Source organism: Equus quagga, chromosome 10 (assembly GCF_021613505.1).
Source record: "Equus quagga isolate Etosha38 chromosome 10, UCLA_HA_Equagga_1.0, whole genome shotgun sequence".
In the NCBI taxonomy this organism is placed as follows: Eukaryota; Metazoa; Chordata; class Mammalia; order Perissodactyla; family Equidae; genus Equus; species Equus quagga.
Window position 1 is genome coordinate 80,132,334 of NC_060276.1, and position 19,030 is coordinate 80,151,363.

Below are 19,030 nucleotides of genomic sequence, written 5' to 3' on the forward strand. Positions count from 1 at the left end.
TCAAGAAGGTGGAGAGAAGGAGAATGGAGCAGAAAGCGTGTTCAAAGAAATAATAGCAGAGAACTTCCCAAATCAAGGGAAAGAGGGAAATCTGTGTGGAAGAAACTTCCAGATCTTCTAGATTTGACAATGTAAAAAGACCTACTGCAAGGCACAAAGTAGTAAAACTGGCAAAAATGAATGACAAAGAATACTAAGGGCAGCAAGGCAGAAGAAACTAACATACAAAAGAATTCTTATCAGGCTTTCAGCAGATTCCTCTGCAAAAACCTTACAAGCTCGGAGAGAACGAAATGACATATTGAAATCTTTAAAAGACAAGAATCTGGGGGCCAGCCCGGTGGTGCAGCACTTAAATGTGCACATTCTGCTTCCATGGCAGGGGGTTCACCAGTTCGGATCCTGGGTGCAGAAATGGCACTGCTTGGCAAGCCATGCCATGGCAGGCATCCCACATATAAAGTAGAGGAAAATGGGCACAGATGTTAGCTCAGGGCCAGTCTTCCTCAGCAAAAAAAGAGGAGGATAGGCAGCAGATGTTAGCTCAGGACTAATCTCCCAGAAAAAAAAAGACAAAAATCTTCAGCCAAGAACAAACTATCCAGCAAAAATATCCTTCAGATATGTGGGAGAAATTAAATCTTTCCCAGACAAACAAAAGCTAAGGGACTTCGTAGCCAAGAGACGCTCCCTACAAGAAATCCTCAAGAAGGCCCTCATACCCAAAAAAAGAAAAAAAGGGGAAAAGGGGTCACGAACACAGAGTAAGGAGATAAATAGGTAGACAGAATCAGAAAAGGATAGCAAATATTCAACTACAGAGTTAGGCTAAAGTGAAGGAAAACACCAAAAACAAAGACGACCTTGTTATTTTAACCACAAATTCACAACACAAGTTGGAATAAGATATGAGAAAAACACCTTAGGAGGGGAGAAGGAAAGGGACTAAATCGGTTTAGTCTAAGGAAATAAGAGGCCACCAGAAAATGGACTGTCTTATACACGAGATTCTGAATACAAACCTCAGGGTAACCACTAAACAAAAAAGCAGAACAGAGACACAGATAATAAATAATGAAAAACCAAAGAAAAGCATCAAACAAAACTACATAATTCAAGGGCTAGACCAAAACACACAGGATGAGAAATAAAGGAAATGCAGGGAAACTGGAAAACGAGTGATAAAATGACAGCATTGAGCCCCCATACAGCAATAATCACACTAAACGTAAATGGATTGAATTCTCCAATAAAAAGATGCAAAGTGGTGAGATAGATTAAAGAACAAGACCCAACAATTTGCTGCCTCCAGGAAACACATTTCAGCTCAAAAGACAAATGCAGGCTCAGAGTGAAGGGGGGGAACTCAAGAATACAATTCCATTTGCAATCGCAACTAAAAGAATAAAGTACCTAGGAATAAATTTAACCAAGGAGGTGAAGGACTTATACAATGAAAACTATGAGACATTACTGAAAGAAACTGATAATGACAAAAGAGATGGAAAGAGATTCCTTGCTTATGGATTGGAAGAATAAACATAGCTAAAACGTCCATAACACCCAAAGCAATCTAAAGACTCAACGCAATCCCAATCAGAATCCCAATGACATTCTTCACAGAAATAGAGCAAAGAATCCTAAAATTCACATGGGACAACCAAAGACCCCAAATTGCTAAGGCAATCCTGAGAAAAAAGAACAAAGCTGGAGGTATCACAATCCCTGACTTCAAAGTGTACTACAAAGCCATAGTGATCAAAATGGCATGGTACTGATACAAAAACAGACACACAGATCAATGGAACAGAACTGAAAGCCCACAAATAAAACCCCACATCTACGGACAGCTAATCTTCGACAAAGGTGCCAAGAACATACAATAGAGAAAAGACAGTCTCTTCAATAAATGGTGTTGGGAAAACTGGACAGCCACATGCAACAGAATGAAGGTAGACCACTATTTCATGCCATACACAAAAATAAACTCAAAATGTATCAAAGACTTGAAGATATGTCCTGACACTATAAAACTCCTGGGAGATAATATCAGTAGTACACTCTTTGACATCGAACTAAAAAGGATCTTTTCAAATACCATGTCTTCTCAGACAAGGGAAATAAAAGAAAAAATAAACAAGTGGGAATTCATCAGACTAAAGAGCTTCTGCAAGGCAAAAGAAACTAGAATCAAAACAAAGAGATAACCCAGCAATTGGGAGAAAATATTTGCAAGTCATATATCTGACCGGATGTTAATCTCCGTAATACATAAGGAACTTGCACAACTGAAGGATAAAAAACAAACAACCCAACCAAAAAATGGGTAGAGGATATGAACAGACATTTTTCCAAAGAAGATATACAGATGGCCAATAAACACATGAAAAGATGTTCAACATCACTAATCATTAGGGAAATGCAAATCAAATCTACACTAAGATACCATCTTACACCTGTTAAATTGGCTATAATTACTAAGACTAAAAATAACAAATGTCAGAGAGGGTGTGGAGAAAAGGGAACCCTCATACACTGCTGGTGGAAATGCAAACTGGTATGGCCACTGTGGAAAACAGTATGGAGATTCCTCAAAAAACTAAAAATAGACCTTCCATATCACCTAGCTATCCCACTACTGGGTATCTACCCAAACAATTTGAAATCAACAATCCAAAGTAACTTCTGCACCCCTATGTTCATTGCAGCACTATTGACAATAGCCAAGACATGGAAACAATCCAAGTGCCCATCGACTGATAATTGGATAAAGAAGATGTGGTATATATATATACAATGGCATACTACTCAGCCATAAAAAGGACAAATTCATCCCATTTGCAATAACATGGAAAGACCTGGAGGGAATTATGCTAAGCAAAATAAGCCAGACTGAGAAAGACAAATACCAGATGATTTCACTCATATGTAGAATATAAACAAACACATGGACAAAGAAAACAGTTCAGTGGTTACCAGGGGAAGGTGGGTGGAGGGTGGGCACAGTGGGTGAAGGTGAGCACTTATGTGGTGACAGTCAAGAAATAATGTACAACTGAAATTTCACATTGATTTAAACTATTATGAACTAAATTAAAAAAAAATAAGCCAAGACCTTCACTAAGCCTTTTCCGGGGCCTTTTCATCGTAGATCCAATAGCTTCTTGACCATAAAACAGAGTTTCAGAACACAGGCTTTAGAGTAGTATAAACCTGGAATCAAATCTTGGTTCTGCCTCTCACTCCTCAGAGATTTGGGGCAAATTACTTAACCTCATTCATTCTTAATTTCATTTGTGAAATCTCACAGGATTGATATGAAAATTATCATATAAACTACTTAGCATGGTGCTTGGCACAATATAATAATCAATAAATGGAAGCTTTTTTTTCTACCTCTTAATAACCCATAGGAGCAGCACTATATTAAAGCACCATATTAAAGCATCAAAAATACTCAAGAAAACATTAAATGATTTTCAGGAGACTCTATTTAGTAAGGCCAAAATGTATATAATATACTCTTTTAAAGCTTTCCAGTAATAAACCATGTTGGTATAGCTAAAGGAGTATGCTTCAGTAACCAGGATCTCTCTTCTACATTCAGCAATGCAAAAACACAGCTCAGTGAAATAGGCCACAAAACTCAAGCCTTAAACCTGAAGTTTCTTTCTGAGTTCAACAGCTATATATCATAACCTGTGTGTGACCATTTTTTTCCTTCATAAAATGGTAACACAGCAATCTAAGCCCTAAGAATATGTATAAATACAACTGCAAAACCACTCCTAGAGAGACTGAAATTATAGGAAAAATCTCACAAATCTGCACCCTATATCTACTCTTTCAACATGTTTGATATATAAGCTTGGAGCAGTTGAGTTAAAAGTTCAAAATAATTTTTCCCCTGTAACTTTTTGTGGTTCTATCCATGGGAAACCCAGCACACAATCAGTACTTTGTCAATCAATGACTCAAGAATTTCTTCAAATTTGGGAACCAGCAATTGAAAGAATGCATATTTAAATAATCAAAATTACACAGTAAATTTTCCGTTAGCAATTCTCTCTCTCACACACACATATGCATATTCATGAGAATAAACATTTACCAAGTGCCAAGTACTGTGTCAGCGTCTGGGGATAAAAGAAAAGTCAGTTCTTGTCCTCAAGGAGCCTACAGTTTATCAAAGTTTAAGACATACTACTGTTGACTTCTGGTTCAAGAAGGTGAAGTGAATCTCTCTCTCTCTTGTATTTTTCAAGACCCTGGAAAAGCGATAGGAAAAGAACATAAACGTATACATCACAAGTCAAGGACATGAATGGAAAATGGCATAGCAAATACAAGATTTCAACAATTTCTGACAGAGAGAAGACAGGAAAGAACTGACTGAAAACATAAATCAAAGGATGCTCCAATCTAAAGTATATAATAGAAAGGGTTCCAACCTAGGAGGGAGCAGACTTGCGGGGCAAAACTCCAGAGGGACTCCACATGCAAAGACTGATCCCAAAAAGAGCCAGAGTGAGAAAAAAGCTGAAAACAGGGATTAACTGAAGGTCTGAATTATGATACAGTTGATGAACTCTCCCCCTGAAAGAAAGAAATCCCTGCCTGCAGAATACCAAATTCAACAAACTGGGAAGAATAAGGGTGCCCCAAAGCAAAGGCCTCTGCCCTCTGGCATTTGGGCCGTCCAAGTGTAACAGCCAGCTTCCTACCTAGTTACCCCAAAATAAAGCCTACCAGTTGTAGGCTGTGTACTCTACCGAGGTACACAGAACTCCCAGTTAGCCCTTCTACTAGGTCATTCTTAAATACGAACAGAATCAGGAGACAGCCATTTGACGAAAATCTTTAACACAGAAGAGAAAGATCAAGAAAAAGAAAATAATGTCCTTGGAGCAGCTGAAACAATTCAAGAAACCATTATTAATTTAGTTTTTAAAAATATAATCATAAGATTCAAAAGTAAAAGATAGAGATATATAATGGACAGGTTCACTGCCAACCCTGTTTCCTATCCATTCAGTTCCCACCACTCCCCCAACCACTCATTAGATTCTTGTGCAGCCCTCTGGAGTTTCTTTAGGTAAATAAGCAACATAAATATACGTTCTCCCTCTCCCTCCCTTTCTACACAAAAAGAAGCATAGTATATACCAAGCTTGCTTTAATAGTCATAATAACTTAAGAAATTTTTTTCCCTGTCAGTACACAGAGGTTCCTCATTCTTATTTTTTAATACCTATATAGTATTCAATTATTTGCTATGACAGATAACACTGAATATTTCATTTTGCATATGTGTGTGTGTATACACATACATGTAAATTCCGTGAAATGGGACAGCTGGATCAAAGGAAATCTGCATATTTAACTTTTATTGAAGTACACTAATATAGCCAGAAGAGTACACATAATACATCTGCATCTTTATATAAAGCTGCCAAACTGCCATCCATGGTCATTGTACCAATTTAAACTCCCACCTGCAATGTGCGAGAGTGTCTTTTACCCCACAGCCTTGACAAGAAAAAAGGTGTTATCAAACGTTTTGATTTTTAACACTCTGATAGGTTTAAAAAAGGAAACTGTGTGGTTTCAATTAGCATTTATCTTATGAGTGAGGTTAAGTATCTTTCACATAAACAATAATTAAAGTTAGGAATAAGCCAAGAATTTCTATTATCACTGTTACCACTTAAGGAAATAAGACTTACAAATATTGGAAAGTAGGAAACAAAACTCAGAACTTGCAGACTATACCATTATCTATCTAGAAAATCCAAGGAAATCAACTAAAAAACTATAATAGGAACTAATAAAAAAGCTCAGCAGAAAGGCCAAAGACAAAATCAACAAATAGAAATCAACGATTCTGCTATACATCAGCAATAACCAATTAGAAAATGTAATTAAAAAACAACTATCCTAAGGTGAGGGCTCTGGGGTAAGGTGGCGCCAGGAGGGGGTCAGAAGGGATGGCTGCCCCAGAAGGACAGGTCACTGTGATTTAAAAAAAAAAAAAAAAACTATCCTGGTCATAAGCGCAACAAAGCTATAAAATATTCAGCTAGAAATAAACTCAAGAAGAAATATGCAACACTTATATAAAGAAAACTGTAAAATTTTAGTGAAGCACTGTACATAAAATATACCTTTCTTTGGTAGAAAGACTCATTATCAGCATCTTCACAAACTCCCCTCTCCCAGATTACTCCAAAATCAATGCAAACCCAATCTAAATCCCAAAGAGATGTTTTTGTCCCAAATTTACAAGCTGATTTTAAAAAAGCACAAGGAAAGCAAAGAAAATCTTGAGAAAGAACGAGGAGAATTCGCTTTACCAGATATTACATATAATATAGCTAGAGTAAGATAAACAATGTGGTTTCAACACAGAAATAGACAAATGGACTAAGGGAGAACAAGAATCAGTACAGAAACAGACACATGTATGTATGGGAGTATAGTGCACGGGAAAGATGGCATTTCAAATGTGTGAGGAACAGATAGCATAGTAACTAGTGTCAGAATAATTGGCTATCCATTTTGGGGGAAATTTAAAGCCCCACTTAAAACCAGAAACAAAAATAAATTCCAGGTAGATTAGAGAGCTAAATGTAAAAACCAAAACTATATAACTACTAAAAGAAAACACAGCAGAACATATTTCTAATCTGAAGAAAGGCTTTCTTAAAAAGGCAAAATGCAAGACCATTAACAAAAAAGCTAATACATTTGGCCATTTGACCATGAACAAGGTTAAAAGATAAGCAACAGACTGGGAGCAAACATTTGCAACATGTATAGCAAAGCATTAATATCTAGAATATATAAAGAACTAAAAAAATCAGTGAGAAGAAATACAAATGGCCAATACACGTATGATCGGGGATGGCTCAAACTCTTTAGGAAGCAGGGAGATGCAAATTCAAACAACTTAATATCATTTTTTGTCCAAGAGATAAGCAAAAAAATCTGTTAATATCACTTTTGAGAAGTGTACGAGAAATTCGACACTCCATGCACTGTTGGCAGATAAACTGGAATAGCCTTTGCATATGGCAAATTCCAAGTATCTAGTGCATATTTGTCACCTAGCAATTCCACTTCTTAGAATCTACTTGAAAAATATTTTTGTACATGTAAAACTATGTATGTACAAGGATTTTTTACTGAAGCATTGTTTGAAAGAGCAAAAAAACTGAAAAGAACTTAAATATCCATCTGTAAGAGAATAATGGAATAAACAGCAGTACATCTATATTTAGTAGTAACACGCATCTGTTTAAAAAATAAGAGATGGATATATACTGACGTATAAAACTCTCCTACACATACACACTCTTAAGTGAGAAAAGCAAGTTATAGTACATGTACATTACTTCTATATATCATTTATGTAAAAAAAAACACAAAACTTTATATTTCTAAATGTATTCATATATGTGTAGATGCATATAAAAAAGACTGGAAGGATATGCTCTAAACTGATCCTAGTGGTTAAAGAAGCATGTAGTACGAAATACTATGTATCCACTCAAATGAATGAAGTGAACAGACATACTGGCGTGAAAAGAGCCCTAAATCATATTCTTTGGGAAAACAGCAAGTCATAAAATACGTGTTTTTTATTTGTATATGCATATACATATGCAAGTAAATACAGAGAAAAAGGACTGTACAAGTTCACAGTCAACTCTTAACAATGGTTACCCACCAGGAGGGCAGGACATTGGGTAAAGGGGGACTTTAAGGTTTAATCTACCTCTATATTATTTTAATACTTTAAAGCAGAATTGTCCATCAACAAGCTGTACAAAAGAACTAGTTAAGGATATTATAATTTCCTAAACTAACTGAAGGAAGGACAAAACAAATAAGATATGTACAACATATATTCAAATGAATATTCTCAGTTAACACTTATTGAGTGTTTTGTGCCAAGCACTGTAAGCCCTTTCATGCATTTTCTCATGTAACCATCACAAGAATCTTGAGGTAAATAATATTTCTATTCCCATTTTACAAATGAGGAAACTAGGCTCAAAAAATTAAGTTAACTTGCCTAAGATCACACAGCTAGTAAAAACCAGGGCCAGAATTCAACCCAGACATCTGACTCCTAAGTCCACTCTTAACTACTCATAATATGGGGTCACATATGACTTGGAGCCACATGCACACACTATATACAACCCTGACTTGCACAGAAACACATACACTGCACAACCACATCACAGTCATTGTGAGTTTATAACACTAAAATGATCTTCTTCCTCACTTTCATCCTCCAGTTTTGCTTTAGCAAGGTCATTTCCTCAATTAAAGATGCCCATTTTATGTGAAAAAAATCCTGGGTCCAAATTAGAAAAGGGGTTGAAACCACCTCCATATTCTTTCATCATCAAAATTAAGCAATTCCTATTTATCAATCATCTACTCTCACATCCCTAATTAACACCTTACTCTGCCTAACCTTTTATAACAGTGATTGCCAAAGTACAGACGGCCCTCAGGCCAAACCCAACTCACCTCACTGCCTGTTTTTGTGCAGCAGATGAGCTGAGAAAGATTTTCAAATGGTTGAAAAAAAATCAAAAGAAGAATAGTATTTCATGACACATGAAAATTATTCAAAATTCATATTTCAGTGTTCATAAATAGTTTTATTGGAACATAGCCACGCTCATTCATTTACATATCGTCTATGGTTGCTACCGCAGTAGAGCTGAGTTGATGCAACAGAGACTCCTTGGCCCGCAAAATCTAAAATATTTACTACCTGATCCTTTACAGAAAAAGTTTATCAAATCTTGCTTTAGGGTTTTCAAAAGAACTTCTTCTATTTAACTCAACTACTCCTAACAACAACCCTGAGAGCTACTTGGCATTTTGAAAATTAGAAGATTTTAGAATTCTGAAAATTAGAAGGCTCAGAGAAGTTTAGCATCTTGCCCAAGTCACAGAGCTAGTAAGTGAAGGGGAGAATTCTGGAACCCAGGTTTTCTAGCTCTAAATCCAACATACTTTCTATCATACTATCACTTTCTAAAAACCCAACCCCTCCCAATTAATCAATGAGTTTAGACATTTGCTGCTAAAATTTACCACATGAGTAGAGACATAAAAGCTTTAAGTTGGTGGGAAAACATTTCTCAATTGAGAAACTTTGACTCAAAAAATATATTAACAGAATGCATTGCATTTCATATGTAGTTGTATAATTTACAAAGTATATTTTCTCATTTAATTAGCAAAGAAACACTGCAAAATAGGTAGGGCTTTTGTTTTGTTTAGTAACAAATAAGGAAAAAGATGCCTACAGACTTGCACAAGATTATACTGAGGCAAGACCAGAACCCAGGCTGACTCCTACTCCAGTGACATTTCCACTTGGGAACACTGTCTCTTCTCACAAGGAATGTACCTGGGTTTTTTTCCCTTTGAAACAAAAAACAGTAACTCACACATTTTTAAATAGTAGGAAATCTCAGGTGTTATTTTAGAAGGGATAAATTAACAAGGTAACAAAATAACAATTAACAGAAGGGGTATAATCAGAGGTGAACTATCACCTCATAGGTCTTAGAGCTGATCAAGCAGATTTCTCATTCTTGTATTAAAACACATCTCCTAGTTTTTTAAAAACTTCAAATTAATGTCCCTATTTTAATTATGCTTAACTAGAGGCTGAGATTTACCAACCAATTCTGCTGTGCTAAATTTTAATCCTCATTTTTACAAGTAACTAAACTAAAATAATCTTACATTATTCCTAAACAAATAGGATAATAAATGGGTGATATAGCCTAAGCAAATAAAAAGTCTCCACAAGGAACTGATCGATATACATTTTGGTCAAGAAGTTGGCTCACAATCATAAACTATTTAACACATAGATATGATTGCTTTAAGGATAAATCTAATGGCAATTTCTGGTTAATTACAGACTAAATCTGCTTTTTTTTCCCCTAGTTTTAAGCAAAGATTTCACCCTATACAAACAGTTTGAAAACAAAAAAATACTCATTATTAAAAACATCACTTATGTAACTTTAGCATAATGATTGCCTAGCTTACCATATGGAAAATGCCTCATCACGAAAGTCTCAAAGAGCTCTAGAATACCCCCACATTTCAAATATAAGTCATGACCTTCAAAAATGCATTGAGAAACATTTCTCCCCCACAACTTCCCAGAGTGATTAGAAATCACCACAACATAGCTTCATTTAACTAATATACACATATAGTATTGTGTATTATGTATTTTACAGTTTTAAAAACTTCAAGTTAACCCACACGAAAAAGAACGAAGCTGGACCCTTACCTCATACCATATATAAAAATTAACTCAAAATGGATCAAAAACCTACTATTAAAGCTAAAACTAAAAAACTTATAGAAGAAAATATAGAGGTAAACCTTCATGATCTTAGATTTGGTAATGATTTCTTAAATATAACACCAAAAGCACAAGCAACAAAAGGAAAAAAAGATAAATTGGACTTCATCAAATTTCAAAACATTTGCGCATCAACAGATACTACACCATAAAAAAAGTAAAAAGACAACTCACAGAGTGGAAGAAAATATTTGCAGATCATATATCTGATCAGGATCTTGTATCTAGAATATATTTTTTAAAAACTTACAACTCAACAATAAAAAGATAACCAAATTAAAAAATGGGCAAAGGACTTAAATAGACATTTCTTCAAAGAAGAAATTCAAATAGCCAATGAGCACATGAAAAGATGCTCCACATCATTTGTCATTAGAGAAATGGAAATCAAAACCACAATGAGATACCACTTCATACCCACTAGGATGGCCATAAAACCCACAACAAAACAAACAAACAAAAAAAACCCCAGAAAGTAATAAATTGTTGGTGAGGATGTGGAGAAATTCAAACCATTATACACTGCTAGTGGGAATGTAAAATGGTGCAGCAACTGTGGAAGACACTTTGGTGGTTCCTCAGCAAGTTAAACATAGAATCACCATATGACCCAGTAATTCCACTCCTAGGTACATACTCCCCAAAACTGAAAACATGCATTCAAATAAAAACTTGTACATGAATATTCATACCAGCATTATTCACAAAAGCCAAAAGGTGGAAAGATCCCAAATGTCCATGAACTGACAAACAGATAAACAAAATGTAGTATATCCACACAATGGAATGTAATTCAGCCATAAAAAAGAATGAAGTACCGATACATGCCACAACATGAACCTAAAAAACATGCAAAGTGAAAGAAGCCAGACACAAAAGGCCATGTATTATATGATTCCGTTTATATGAAATATCCAGAATAGGCAAAGCTATAGAGACAACAGACTAGTGGTAGACAGGGGATGTGGGGAAAGCAGAATGGGAAGTGACTGCTTAATGGGTCCAGGGTTTCCTGTTGGGGTAATGAAAATAGTTTGGAACTAGATGTGCAACATCATGAAGGTACTTAATGCCACTGAATTGTATACTCCAAAATGGTAAATTTTATGTTATGTGAATTCTAGCACAATAAAAAAGTTACCAGGCTAAAACACAGAAAACAATGTGACGTCATTTCTATTTTTAACAAAAGTTAATGAACAAAATAATACATCCCTGGAAGAAAGGGGCATTGAAGCCTCACTTCTGCAGTAAGTTAATCTCAACATTTTCCAAATCAAGTATCTCATGACAAGCTCTACCAAAACAATTAAAAATGGCATCAAACTCTACTTTTGAAGCTTTGGGAATTTCTGAATGAATGCCTTTAAAAATGTCCCTTACAGTCATCAAATATCTCCTAAGAGTGCCATAAATTTTATGATCTCAAAGAAAAAGGGAAAAGATCCACCCCTAAGAGTGTATTCTGGCTTTTAGCCAAGAGACATAATCAAGTATATCTGCAAATAGAGCTGGTCTACTTATACTAAGATGGGAGACTAAGAAAGGAAGGTTTTTTCTTACACTCAATTCCCATCCCCACAAACATAAACACAAAAATTTAGGCCCTCCATTAATTATTTTTTAAGTAAATTACCTGACTAGAAATCTGATAGTAATTTAACAGTTCTCCTTTTCTTTACTTCTGAGTATGCTGGTTCTTTGCAACCACTGGCTTTATCATTTACTGGCTAAACGATGGACGCCTTATTGAAAAGAAATTCCTCTACTTTACAGAAGAAAGTTAAAGTCTGAGTTACAGAAACATTAACTCCTAAAATACTATAGAAAAATTATATTAACAAATGCAGACCTGTGACATGAGGATTAACATTGGTCTAGAAATCAGAACTCCAGGGTCTACCACTTACTTACTAGGGAAAGTCTTATTTTTCTGAGCTTTATTTTACTCTCAGGTATAAAAAGGAAAACAATTTCCCGCCTGCCTGCCAACAGAAGTACAGTAATAAAAATATGTACGAGGTATGATGGGACCACTAAAGAGGGGCACCTAACCGAGTGCGGTGGAGGATGCTAGGAAAAGGGGGAGCAGCAAAGGCTTTCAGGAATAGCTAATGACGGAAGTTAGTCTAAAAAAATGAGTTCAAATTCAAAAGGAGGGGGAGACAGAGCATTACAGGTTGCAGGGCGGGGGCATCAGAAGCAAAGGCACAGGGAAGAACATCACAAATCTATTTGTTATTCCCCTTCTTTAACAGTCAAGGGCTCCTAACTCCGCAGGGTAGTCCTTCACCCCACCCTCAAAGATTCCATGCTCATCTCATTCCACTCCCCAAAGAGACCATGCTTACACTTTCCAGCCTCAATACTTGAATGTTCTTCCACTCCAGGAACATATAATTCAAAACTGGGAGACTACCTTGTCTGCCAAAGTTAGTGCAACATTTCCAGGCTCTCATGGTGCTTTTATACTTTGGCGCTACTACTTAATACACTAAGTATTCATCTTAATACAAGAGAATATGAACATAATATTAACTTTTGTATTTAAACTCTGGGTAGCCAAAACAAGGATTACACTCTTTCCAACATCAAAGCAGAATAAAAGAAAAAGGACATGGGAATGTTCCCAAATTTGCAACATTTCCAAGATAAATGATATATGTCAGTAAAGTTTGTAAAAAGTAATCATGAAAAGTTAAAAATCCATAAACTATTAATCTTGACCTAGAACAGAATGAGACCATCACAAGACATCCTTAACAGAAGATAATTAATGTATTCGGAGAACAAAATGTCCAAGTAATCTGCTGTAATTTAAACTCACACTAAAAAGCAAGTGCCAATTTTCAAACAAGGTAAATTCAAAATGACTTTAAAAGTCATGTACAATTATTTTACCACTCAAAATCAGCTTTAGTGCATCTTAGCTATCCTTTAATGCAAAGAATCTTTCTTTTGGACTGTTGATTTTAAACAATTTTTAAACTCATCAACCCAATGGAGAGAAACTGTCTAGAAGACATTCACTGCTCTGTGTCATATAGTGAGACCTCTTCAAAAGTTCTCTTGGTATTACAACTTACTATAGACGAAAAACAGGTAACAATGCCTCCCAAAATTGGATGCAATCACTACCATACAAAAGGTTTTCATAACTTAAAGGCTATTTATTCATATAATTGCTTCAGTCAATAGTAACTCTTAAGAAGTACTAGCCATAGCACTCCCATCTGTTTTGAGGGTTCAATTTCATTTTAACAAGATCTATCAACTCCCAAGATACGGAGATACACACGTGCAGGATTTCCACCCACATCCCACTACATAAATGTTTCACCACTCTTAAACTTGTCCAAAAAAACCCTCTTTCAGAACAGTGAAGCCACCTCACCACTTTTATCCTAACCCCATCATACCATCTCCTCCCCATCCCCAACCTGTCAGTCACAGAACACACCACCCATTCCCAAATAACACCTCTCAATCTCCTCGAACCTAACCCATTTATACAACTAGCTAGCAATATCCCTCACCCCGATCCAGACGTAACGACCTTCACACACATCAAGTGAATCTCTAAACTAAATCCACTTTCCCCCACCCCATTACCCACTGAAACTCAACTTCCCATACCCGAAGCGATCTTGCCTTTCAGTAGCCTCAATCCCTCTTAAATAAGATCACTCAGTCCTTTGTCAACCGTCTCGCGGCCCCCCTCATGTATTCTCCTCACCTTCCCCGTTCCCTAGTCTTCCATCAACTCCCAAAGTTGCCACCCTCCAACAAAAACGAAAAAGAAAAGACAAAAAACGCACCTCAACCTCAAACCTGCCCTTCCTCACTTTCCCCTCTGAATTTCCCTCTCCGCCTGTTCGCTCACACCGACAGCAGCTACGATAACCCCGAAGACCCCAGCCCGGCCTCGTCCCATACCTCTTGGTGAAGGCAATCACCCTACCTCGCTCAAGCCGCCCCCAACTAGGGCGCTTACTCCGAACAGACTCTTGGCCGCCGCTGCCTCCCTCCATTCATCCCCGGCCCATTCATCTCTCAGCCCGATCCCAGACACGCCCCCCGGCCTCCTCCCTCTCTCCCAGCACCCCTGCCGGCCCGGGACCCTCACCAGGTTTGAGGCTCTCGCGGAGGGAGACTGACTCTTTTCGCTTCTCCCTCGCCCTCTTTCAAGCCTCAACTCGCCCCTCGACGAGCCACACCATAGAACACACACATACACACACACCGCCTCCTCCTCTATCGCCTCCTCGGATGCTTCTTACTCCCCTCCTCGATGGCTCGAGCTCAGCACCGCGTTGTGTGCGCGTGCGCGCACGAGCGTCTCCCCGAGAGCCCACCGGGCCAGCTACGGCCGCTAGGTAAAGAGCGGGCGGGGTTAGGGGAGTGGGGTGCGAGCCCAAGCTCGGGCTCGCCCGGGAGCTGAGCAGGCGCACGCGTACTCCAGCCAGGGAATTCAGATGGAGAGGAGAGGAGAGGGGGGCGGAGGGGGGCGGGGAAGGGAGGGGAGAAAAAGAGAGGAGGAGGGGCAGAGAAAGCCGACGGAGCAATCCCAACTCCGAACGGCCCTTATTACTGCGAGGTGCAGAGTGGCTAGCCAACTGCAGCATGCGCATTCCTCCCCCGCCCTCTTCAACGCAGCGGGAGAGAAGGATGCGCGTCGAGGAGAAAGGCTTCTCTCCTTTCCAAAAAGAAAATCTCAGTTAGGAACCACGGGTGACGCCTCCTATGTGTTCAAAAGCTCGCTCTCTACGGCAGATTTACCCTCTCCTCTCCAAAAAAAGAATTAAAAAGTCCAAGCACACTACTTTCTACCCACCCACAGCCCACTCTCAGTTCTCCTCAAGCATCTAAATGCGGGAGCTCTCCTGAGATGTGGTACCCGCCGGCACCTCTTCGCCAGCCACCCCAAACTCCTTTTCCAACTCCCAGCTTTTCTCGCGAGACCCATACCTGCCGGCTTCGGGATTAGAAATCGAGGCACAGATTTACAAATACCGGTCTCCCGGTTACGTTGCGAGGGCAACGACCACAGCATGTCTCCCCCACCCCCCAAGACCGCAGTGCGCGCGCGCGGGGGCTGGGCGACAAGGAAAGTAGGGGTGAGAAAGGGAAGCTATGAAACGGATTTTTGACAGCATGTAACCACTAGGCCTGGGCACGTGCCCTGCGCTTCGCAGGCGGATGCGGTGTACCCTGGGAATTGTAGTTTTTCTTCCCAACTCTAGTCCTACTCCCACCCTCAGCCTTACATAGGCCTCAGGCCGGGAGGGGGATTAGCGACGCCATTTTGCCGGGAACAATGGCCCTCGGCCCTAGCGGTGGCGGGTGGGGGAGGGACTTATGTTTTAAGGGTTCGGTTAACCTCCCCTGGCCCCTCGGTGCCATAGCAACCCCTTCAGAAACCTGGCCACGCCCCCTCGCTGTTCCGCCAGGCTCCCAGACTTCGCGCATGCGGAAAGGCCACCTCCCCTTGAGGCTGGCTCTCAGCTTCTCGTACCGCCCGCCTTTCAGATTCTCTAGTTTGTAGTGACTGCTACCTCCTTCGAGCTTTCACTACATGTTAACCTCGGCACAGCGGCTTTATTTAAGACCTACTTCGTGCATGGTATCAGGCGCAGTGCAGAACTGTTTCTCTCATTCTCACATGAACAATCCTGGCTCCACAGAGGAGGAAACTGAGGCTCAGCAAGGGAAAATGGACATGACTTGCTCAACTTCACACAACTGTGTATGGAGGAGTCAGAACTTTAAGCCAGGTGTGCTCACTCCAGAGCCCATGCATTTTTCAATCCCCCAGGCTGCATCTGGTGTCACAGCCCCTGAATGAAAACTCCTAAAGGGCGGAATTTCTTTCTGAATGCCCCTCAAGCCTTAGCAGGATGCCTTGAGGGTAGGAGCCTGTGTGGAAAATGCCCAACCTCAGGGCCCTATCGCTGAGTTATACCAATCTCTCCTCTGTCCATAATTTTCTTTTTTCTTTTCCTTCTGTAGGCCTCAGAACCTCAACCTTTTACAGCTCTTAAAAAAACCGTCAATAAATTTAACTCTGAGATTTCCTAAGTCCAAATGGTGGGAGCATTGCACCCTTGTTTCTTATCTCTACACCTTTCCTCTTGAAGATTGCTTATTAATCCCAGTATTTCTAGAACATTTAAGGAAACCAGACCATGCCCTTAATAAATTTAAACCCCCATCTTCCAATTCTGACAATGAAGGGAGACTCTGAGGAAATGAAATTCAGGGCTATGAGGTCCAGCTACTCCACGTGTAGAGATCTTCCTTCCTGGGTAATTTTGGAAGAGCAAGGTGTAATTTCTCCAAATAGTGCAAACTCTCTACCTTAAAGGTCTCTGCATTCCAAATTAGCTGCATAATGAATGATGTCTCCCAAACTCCATCTTTCCTCACTGCCCCAAAGATGGCCCCTTTCCCCTGTTGAACTGTTGACTACTGTAAGGAAAACAGGAAGCATAGCCAGATAACCACCAAAGAGCAGTTTCAAAGGTTACTAAGTTACTCCAAGTTTTCGCAGGTCCTAACTACCACTAAGATGGTAATGAAAAACTTGTGCCCAACGTTTTTATTTTTCAATATCACCCTACTTCCACCACCACTACACACATCCACCTTAAGGAAAATCAATAGATACCTTCCTCAATTGTAGCCTGCTCCTCTTCCTTCATCTCTGAGCCTGTTGATGTAATCAATACAGAACAGTACTTGGAAATGTTAGCCCTTCAACCTGCTCAGGTGTGAACCCTTCTGAGAAGTCCGTTTTTGACATTTGCTAAATAACTATAAAGTAGTGTAACTTTTACAAACTTCAGAAATTAGAAAATCAAACAAGTCTGTTCCCCATCCAAGTACAGGCCCTTCTCAATTTAGGCCTTTTATTGACATACGTGCTCTTCTGTTTGAAGCAGCCTGTCCATAACTCAGCACAAATGCCACTATAGGCAGAAAGGGGATTGGGCTAAATTATAGCTAGTCAACAATGTACAGCAGAGAACATTCCCTTCTTACTTACTTGTTTCCACGGACTCTCAAGTGACACTTGTGATGTTTCTGTTCATCAAATAGAAAATTTGACTTATATTAACCACTTGTAATTTGGCTTTACATTATTCCAGGAAAATGTCCTTCCAATAATCTAGTTCATCTTATCTAAAGGCTCTGGTACCAAGAAATTACAAAAGCCTTCACTGGAACGATTTTTAGACCCCAGCATCCCAGGGGATGGAGGGGATCTCCTCCCTACCACACAGGATGGTAACTCCCGCAGTCAACAAGATGGAACCAAGATGAACCTCAAAGTTTACAGTTAGCTGGTAGAGTTGTGGTTATTTCTGGAACTCAGTTTCTGATCCTGAGCCCTCCTTTTACCAGGTGATTGGGAAAACAATATAAGTCATTCTCGGCATTCTTTTCCCTTATCCCAGGTGATGCCACAGTTTGGGGTTGTTATGTAGTGCCCAGGCATGGGGGTGGAGAGTGGGGGGTAAATAAAGATATATATGCTTCTAGGTCCTTAGATCCTGTCAGCTACTGCTGAGCCCTCTGCCCACATGGATCCTCTCAAGTGCTGTGGTCCTCTCCAACATCTCTGCCACAGTTGAGGCACAGAACTCATTGCCAAGGTCACCTGTTGGTCCATCTACCTAGACATTCCATACAACCCTTCTTCTCTTGAATCTTCCTGCCAACCAAGTGTTGCTTCTGGGAGTATATGCTACTTAAGCTCCCACAGAGGTCTCTCTGCCTCTTCCCTGCACGGAGAGGTGGGTGAGGGAGAGAAGAATCCTTTTTTTAAGCTTATGCAAATGTTTCTTCCTTCTAATTTCTTGGCCCAGATACTTTGTCTCTGCCCTTGCACCCTAATCCCCCTTCCCTAGGACTTAATGCTTTTGGAACACAAAAGCCAGAAAAACTGGCAAAGTATTTATTTTCCTGCCATGCCACCTCCCTCCCCTGTGATACACTACAAAGCTGACTACTTTGTTGAGGGTAGGGGGAAACAGGCAGAGAAAAGGAGAAAAATATAGGAAAGAAAAAAATCCGTTTGTATCTCAAAATAATATTGTAGCCACATTCTCCCTCTATTAAATCTTAGCATCTCAGCAAAGAAAATTTACTTCTCATCCAGATGCCCCCTGCTCAAGACAATAACTCCCAGGGCTTGGATCCCTGGGTGATCTTTTCTCCAGGCAAGCCCCAGCACTCAGGAAATTTCTCACCTGGATCGTCTAGGGGCTGTTAGTGTCCTCCTAGGAGGCTCTCTTTCCTCCCAACGCAAGGTGAGTGTCCCCTGAGTAAGAATAAGGATCACCTGCCTCAGAAATGAGCGGCTATCTTTGGCTTAGTGACTCACTTAGAGACACTCCACCTTTCAGATTGGACAGTGCAATTTCTCAAACCTTACTGTGGAGTCTGACCTCCTCTTCCTAGACACAGTCTTTCCTCATGTGCCCTAGGCCATATATCAGGGGGCAAATTTAAGCTAAGTGCCTTTGCCTTGGCAACTGACTCTTGGCGAACCTAAAGAAAGAGTAAGCCAACATCACTTCTCTAAAATTTGCTAAGTATCTGGAATCTTAA

At 39.5% G+C, this 19,030-nt stretch overlaps 1 protein-coding gene across 1 annotated transcript in view; it reads right to left on the minus strand.

Moving 5' to 3' along the window:
• The window catches only part of WNK3 (WNK lysine deficient protein kinase 3), a 160,231-nt gene extending 145,427 nt beyond the window's left edge, over window positions 1-14,804 (minus strand). The window contains exon 1 of the mRNA XM_046673065.1: window positions 14,544-14,804. The gene's annotated coding sequence lies outside the window, so the exon portion shown is untranslated. The remainder of the gene's footprint in view (window positions 1-14,543) is intronic.
• Window positions 14,805-19,030: the final 4,226 nt, after the last annotated feature.